Here is an 8440-nt window from a genome sequence, read left to right as displayed (position 1 = left end):
TTAGTTAAAGCTGCAGTCTGTAGTTTTTCCTCTTTGTCGCCATCTCTGTTCGAAATCTGCAATTGCAGTTCTTCACGGAATTATCTATTTTACATGGGTTAATAATAATAATAATAATAATAATAATTCGGAATCACACATTCTACTTTTTGGAAGTATGACCAAAATAAGAATTTTCACCGGAAATGTCATCTGAACAAGTAAGTAACATCCATATTTAATCATCTTTTTTGACTGTTCATTGTTAGTTCATGCTAGCTCAGGTCCATTAAATTATATTTAAACGATAACTTTTGATTTCAATAATAACATTAAATAAGATTTATAAATGCTTTAGAAGTATTTTCAGTGGCGGTTCTAGAGGGGGGGCCAGGGGGGCCAGTGCCCCTGTGACAAAAAGCTTGGCCCCCCTTGTGGCCCCCCTAAATGTGGAGTTTGAAATAATTTTTACAAAACTGTTTTTTGCTATCGTTGTATGTGTATTATTTTTTTATTTTTCTATCTTTGTGGATTTGCATTTTCACGTGACAATTCGCATCACATTCGCGGGAATCGCGGCAGAATGTTTGAAGAGGTGAGTGCGCGCGCGCGGCCGGGGCGCTCTCTCTCTCTCTCTGCTCGTTATGCACTGTCAAGCGCAGCAAGCGGACGCTCTGACGGGTTTTAGAAGATAAAATACAACCCGAAACTAAAAACAGACCCGGCTTCTATTTGAGACCGGCCTTTATGTACCCAAACCTGTCGCCACACCAGGCGTGTAAAAGAGACAGGCGTCTATTCGGGACTCGGCTATTATTTGAAGTTTCACGGTATGTACGAGGCACTGTGAGCTGACATAGCATTTGTCTATCGTCCTTTCACTGCTGTGTGCAGTTCATAGGTAGGCTATGTCCCCAAATTAGTTTTTGTCTTATATTTATATCATATTATGTTCTTATATTAGAATATCACATCAGCAAGAGTGCCGTTTTCCCGTGCACAATTGCAACTGTGATATTTATGTTATACAACAGTTAAATTAACAATAAGTTAACATTGGGAGTTACTTTTTAGACACAATATTGTCAATATTGTTTGTTTTCCCTTTATTTCGCCGACTAGAATTTCATAATGAAACCGTAGTGAGTCTCAATGCAACACAGCGATGATTTCTTGACTGAAATCCGCGTTTTGAACGAATCACTTGCTTCTTTCCCGAATAAATCGGCCGTTTGAACAAATCGTTTGAATGAATGAATCCCTCTTACAGGGACTTGCCGCCGCCTACTGGCGGTTTTAGTTTCATATTTAAAGTATCCTTTAATTAAAACGTTAAACTTAGAAATAATTTCATATTTAAATATTGATTTGAAAAAAATCTCATAGCTTTATTTATGCAATTGTAAATGGAGTGTAAATACATTAATGCCACTTCTGTGTCACCTCTGCACTGCAAAGATGGATTTTGATTGAATTAATTAATTTGACTGGTAACAGTGGTACTGTATAATTATTGTATAATTAAGTATTATTGTATAAATAAGTATAATTACTGTATAATTTGAATGTTAGTATTTGACATAAAAGGTGATGCATAACTCTAAATAAGTTTAGAAAAAATGTCCATATATAGGTGAAAATGCCCCTGGAAATCAATTTAAGGTGGCAAATATTGCCCCTTAATTAAAAAATGTATTTCTGTCACTGCTGTGAATCGACCACTGCATAGAATATGAAAAATAGGAATATCTTCGTGAGTCAGCTGTCAACAACAGGCCTAAACCAGCCATGGCACCAGCACAAAAACACAATCAGTAAAATATTATCTAATTATTAACAAAATGTTGAAAATGTTGAAATATATTTTTGTCAATATTGCACACCTCTAATGTACGGTATTAATTTTGATTTCTTTAGGTCTTAAAAAGCCTTAAATTGGACTCTAAAAAGTGTGCAGGAACCCTGTAAACGGTTAGACATATCAAGTCAGTTATTTTCAGTAAATGAATTAATAAGCTTCTTGGTCCCCATTGCTTTTGCTCTATAGTTCTCAAAATGAAGAGAAAGAAGGACATCATGTCTATTACAGTTACTGTGACTAATACTGAATATGTAATGCAAATGTAAAAATATAATGGAAATGCAAATACATTGTTGAATGATTATAAACACGGTATTTTCCCTGTTAATGCCTGCAGCAGTGCAGAAAATGATATGACAACAATAAGGTCTAAATGTAACTGGCCCCTCTAACAGTACAACTGGCCCCAGCTTGGCCCCCCCAGTTGAAATGGGCTAGAACCGCCACTGAGTATTTTTCATTGTTAGTTCATGTTAACTAACGTTAACAAAGGGAACCTCATTGAAACGTGTTACCATTTTAATATTTTAGGTCGTATAAGTTAACTTTAGTTAATGTGTTATGAACAAACATGAATCAACAATGATTTATAAGGTAACATAAGTGGAAAAGTCCTGTAAATATGTTGTTTGTTTTTAGTTGATGATAACTTATGCATTAACTAATTTTAACAAACTGAACTGTAAACTTCCGATATTTGTTCTTAGAAATATTTCTTCTAAGTTGGAAAAGTGTCCCAACCAGAGCTCAACTCACACATATAAACACCCGTAGCCTCAGTTACTTAAGTGTCTCTCTCTCTCTGTCTCTCTCAAACACACAGACACACACGCACACAGACGCAAATACCTATTTCTTTCCTTTGTCTTAAACCATTTAAGGAATTAATACTACAGCCATGTCCTCACATGTGTCCCCTCAGTGTTGCACCGAGGCCCCTGTTTCACCCTCTACCCCTATGCTCTCTCATCCCTCAACCGGCTCTCCTACACCCCCACAAACCCCCTCTCAATCCAAGGCCTGACGCGGTACATCATCAGCACCGTGCAACCCACCTCATTTCCCTCTGCCCATCACACCAAATCCACATGTCTGGCTTTGATCACTGAGCTGCCGCTGTGGGACTGTGATGGGTCTAGAGGCCTGGATCTTTCCCCCTGGTTCCCCAAAGAGACCTCAGCCCAGCTGCTTCCTCTGCCTGCAGAATGATGGAAACGAGCAGGATCAGAGCGTTCAGCGCATCACTCACCAATTTGCTTAGAGCAGCGTTTGTTGAAATGATGTCTCCCGTGGTTATTGCATCATGCTGCTGTTAAATGCTTTGCACACAAGAGAATTTTTAACTGGAATCAAGTGTAGTGATAAATATGCCACTTTTTTATCCTTGTAAATAAGCCTGTATTTTAGTCATTTTTCAAATGATTTTGGTCCATCGTGTAATGTGAAATCTTTTTGTCTGTGTCATGCAAAGGACAAATTTCCGAAAACGAGAGCAAGCAGATCAAGTCTGTTGTCTCTTGTCCTGGGACACATTTGTCTCAACAAATAGAACAAAATCAAAATGAAATGCATGGACTTGTGTCAAATTTCAACACTTTGGTTATCACCCTGTTGGTCTTTCATCAGGGATGATTATAACACTTTTTGTTTTAATATCAGTTTTTTGCACGTCATCAGAGAAGAGAAGATAAGTCAAGAGGAAGGAGAAGATTGAAGATAATGATTTATGTGATGATGTACACAGATAAATCGTTTATAATAAATACTGCAGTATTCCATAAAAAATAAGAATTGTCAGTTTTGATTTCATGGTGACTTTAAGCACTTTAAATGAAAATAGTAAAAATAAAATAGAAAATTTTAACAAATACATAAGATAAAAAAAACTGTATGAATGTGTGCTATACATTGTGCAATTTTTTGTGCCAAAAAAAAAAGTAAATGAAGAGAATGGGGAGAGTAGTATTACAACACTCCCTGTCTGCTCAAAAAGTGTTACACGTAACATACATTAACCTGATTGCATAGTTTTTTTGCTGGTAAACCACATCGTTTTTGAGGTTTACCAGCTAAACCAGCAATAGCCAGCATGGAGAATTATATATGCTTGAGAGTCTGTTCATCAGGGCAGTGCTAAAAGTTAACAAAAACTCCAGGTTTTTTGAGAGCGAGTATCTTGGTCACTGCAGTCACGTCCCGGCTCTATTGTCAAAAACCTCCTTGATGAACCACAGCTGCTTCCTGTTCGAGAGAATGTGAAGTTTCTCCGGTGTTGTTATATCACTCGTCTCCTCAGTGGGCCATTATTTTCATCTAGCTCTCTGAAACTGGAAATGTAGCGAAACTGAAGTCTCATCAAAAGAGTACCAAATATACACGAAACAGCGCAGGTGGGCTTCAGTACTGGTTAAGTGCTTTATTTGGCTCATCCAAGGTCACTGGCTCAGGTCTTTGTTAGATTGGACCACAGTCAGTGCATGAGTTTATTGCAGCTCACACTCAGCCATTAATGCTGAAACACATTGAACACACATTCTGTTCCCACACAGATGATCACACAGCACAGGAGACCAGCTGCAGATAAGCCCTGTTACAGGGGCTGTATTAGAACCACATGCTGATGGAATAAAGGACAGAAAAAGGCTGTAGGAGAGCATGACGACAGACACTTAGTGACTTAATATAGCTGATGAAGAGTCGCAACATAAAGCAACAGTTAAACATTTAAAAGGGATCTATCCCCAAATCCGTTAGACAATGCAACAGTCATTTTTACAATGTGAAAATAATTTTCTCAATCAGAAATTTATAATAACTGTAAAAAAATAAAATAATATAGCCTATATATATATATATATATATATATATATATTTTTTTTTTTTTTTTTTACTTGAGCAAATATGTAAAATAAGACTTGTCTTGAATTAGGCCTACTTAATATCTTAATATCTTATACAGTGTTCCTCCTGAGTAAATTTATCTCGTTTTGGACAATGTTTAGGTTATTTTTTTGCTGGAAAACAAGTCAGAAAAGACTGATTAAAAATTAGGAAGTCATTGTTTGAATTTACTCAATAAAACAAACTTTTTTCAAAATGAATTTAAAGATGTATTTTCTGAAAATAAGTCTTAATATCTTAGGCCTTTTTTCAGGTAAATGTACTGTATATAAAAAAAAATTAAACTGGAAAAAAACATAAAACAAATACTGACTGAAACCAGGAATCTTTTTAATATTATTTATAGTGCAGCAGTGAACTATATGTAATTATATTTAAAGTCAGCATGAAATTGAAGTTGCGATTGTCGTTTCTACCCTATCGTGACATACATACGAGTGAAACGGCTTCTCCAATAAAAAAAAATGTAGGGCAGGACTTGATTTTATCCATTGGAAATTGACTGGATGGTTGTGGTTTGCTATTGCTGTGATGTCATGTGAGTGACAGGTTGATACGCCCTCACGCCAGTAAAACACGTCATCAGAGAAGATAAGAGATGTCATTTTCAAGAGGTAAGGGAAGTTATTTTGATTAAATATTACAAGGGCACATTAATTTAAAAAAATATATGTGCATGGATAAATCATTTATAATAAATAGGCCTACTGCAAAGTTCCATAAAAAACCCTTATAGTCAATTTTGATTGCATGGTGGCTTTAAAGTTGTTTACTTGTTTACTAAAGTTGTTTACAAGACTTGTATAGTAGAAATGTTTGGCAATGAGTGTGAAACATTCCTAAAATTCTCATCCAATGCTTGTTAAATCAATGAATTAACTGATTCTCCTCATATCTCCATTCACAGCCTGAAACAGAACAGATGCAGAGGTAAAACGAGGCCTGACACATGCTGAGAGTGACAGACAGACTTAACTAATTGGTCCAAACAGAAAAGGTGACCATTACACATGCATGAGTCTTTACACAGCCTGATGGGTTCACTTACAGAACCAGGATGAATGTGATGTGAAGTTCAACCTTGCCCTCTCTCTCTCTCTCTCTCTCTCTCTCTCTCTCTCTCTCTCTCTCTCTCTCTCTCTCTCTCTCTCTCTCTCTCTCTCTCTCTCTCTCTCTCTCTCTCTCTCTCTCTCTCTCTTACACACACGTCTTTCTTCTCCCACCATTTCGTGTTAGTGTTTATGACCACACATACTAAAATGCAGGGCCAAGTTCCACAGGGCAAAGCTGTGTGTTTTATATAGAAAACACTAAAAGCGAAAACAAGCCGAGATCACGAAGGAGAGCTTCGTGGAGGAGATGTGGAGGGTGTGCGTGTGAGAGTCTGGGCTCCTGCGGGTGTCCTGCAGAGATATCTTATACCTGCCAATCCTTCGCTGGCTTTTTTTACTACTCGTGGTTTCTCCTGCCCAAACCCAAGACGTTTTACTGTTTTCTATTTTGTTACTTGCTGTTGACCTTTTTTCCTCCTCCAAGCCAACTTTTATGTGACATTATGGTTTTTCACAGTGCGGTTGTCTGAGCTTGTTCTATGAGACAGATCGTTTCTTTTTTTGTTGCTGTTTTTTGGTTTGTTGAGCAAAAACTGAGGTCATTTAGAAGTCATGACACAAAGTAGGTTTTAGCATTGTGTGGAGCACCATATCACTATTTCAAGTGAGGTGCTACGCCTTTTGACCAACAAAATCACAGAGGAACTTTATTAGCCATGAAGCCATTACAGGATAGTTCATGATCAACTTTGATGTTGGGAATTGTGAATGTGAACAGCTATTGTAAATTTACCAGTAGTATTGTTGTGCCCCCTGCTGGTTAGTGAAACTAATTGCAGTTTCCACACTTTTTATATCATGCTATCGATTCTCTAAAGTAAACTCAGCAAAAGGATATTGTATTTTAAAGATAATTTTGTAAAATCCAAATAAGCTTTATAGATCTTTTTTGGAAATGGTTTAAACAATAAAGATAATTTTGTAAAATCCAAATAAGCTTTATAGATCTTTTTTGGAAATGGTTTAAACAATGTTTTTCATGCCTGATCAATGAACCATAAACAATTATTGCATATGCACCTGTGGAATTGTTTACATGCAAAAAAAAGAAAGAAAAAAAAAGTGTGGTCTTTGAATAGTCTTACCCATTTTAATCCCACATCACTGGTCAGGAAATTAGCAAGAATTCCACAAACACTGTAGATAAAGCAGACTTGCAGACAGCTATTTACAGGAAGAAGAGTCAGTGTTGTTCCACTCAATGTTAAAAAATGTCATTGAAAAATGTCTCCCAGTTCGTTTGAGTTTAATATGACCAAATATTCACTATAGGGCTCAAATCTGGACTCCGACCAGGCCCAAACATGAGCATGATGGTCTTGTTCTCAAGCCACTCCTTGGTTGCCTTTGCAGTTTGACCATTCTTCTTTAGATGACAACTTTCATTTGTGGCAAACAAGCCATTCTGCAATATTCTCCTGTACTCCAAAGCATTAAATGACTTTTCACAGTAAAGTAGCTCATCAATCCCAGCAGCTAAAAAGGCTCCCACACAATATCCTCTTCCTCCATGCTTCACTGTGGTAGAGATGCATTCATTGTAATATTCCTCAGCAGATTTGTGAAGACACCGCTCTGGAGCATGACCATGCAACTCGTGTTTCATTGTGATTCATCACTCCACACAAAACTTCCCTTATTCTGCCAAAAACTTCATTCTCAGTCTTTAGACACTTAAAAGTTTGAGCTTGGCCCATTTTTTGCCCATAAGTGTAACAGTTTACAGGTGGCACACAATTAAGGTCACAGTTACAATAACTTATAAAAGACACTAAAGAGACCTTTCTACTGACTCTGAAAAACACCAGGAGAAAGATGTCCAGGGTCCCTGATCACCTGTGTGAACATGCTATAGACCTGCTGCAGGAGGCATCACTCATGAGGACTGCAGATGTGAACAGAGCAATAAACTACAATATCCATAATGTAAAATGCCTAAAACTGTGCTACAGGGAGAAAGCAAGGACATCGTCCTTGTAGTGCCAAACCACGTGTGACCATATGTCCCCCCAGACGTGTTTGAGATCTTTCAAGTGCCTTGGTGGAAGAGTGGAGTAACATCTCACAGCAAGAACTGGCAGATCTGGTGCCATTCATGAGGATGAGATGAACTTTTTTTTTAACACAGGGTCTCATTGATAAAATGTAAAATGTACATGAATTTAAATGTTGTAGACAAGGAAGGATAAAGAAAATGTCTTAAGCAAAGAAAAACCTTTGCTGAAAAACTTGTTGTACACAATCTAATACATGCCTCTTTTATTATCTTTCGCAAGTAAAAGGCCTCATGTCTTTTTGCTGAAATCTTTACTGATTTATATAAAGTAAATATAAGAATAACTTTTATATTGCTAGCAATATTTCAAGATGAACACTTACTATACGGAAGCAACTTAGGTTTACTTGATTATCCATACATCATTTATTTATTTATTTTTTAGAAAAATCATGTTAAAATGTTAAATATGATATACATGAGGCTTTAGAAGATTGTTTATTTGTACGTCTCTCAATTGTCATTGTATTGCACTGCATTATGTTTGGAAAAGTTAAAACTACAGAGCTTTGATCATAAAACTATTTAAAT

The sequence above is a fragment of the Rhinichthys klamathensis genome, unplaced genomic scaffold (assembly GCF_029890125.1).
Source record: "Rhinichthys klamathensis goyatoka isolate OS25496 unplaced genomic scaffold, OSU_Roscu_1.1 h1tg000088l_1, whole genome shotgun sequence".
Classification (NCBI taxonomy): Eukaryota; Metazoa; Chordata; class Actinopteri; order Cypriniformes; family Leuciscidae; genus Rhinichthys; species Rhinichthys klamathensis.
This window is presented reverse-complemented; position numbering follows the sequence as displayed.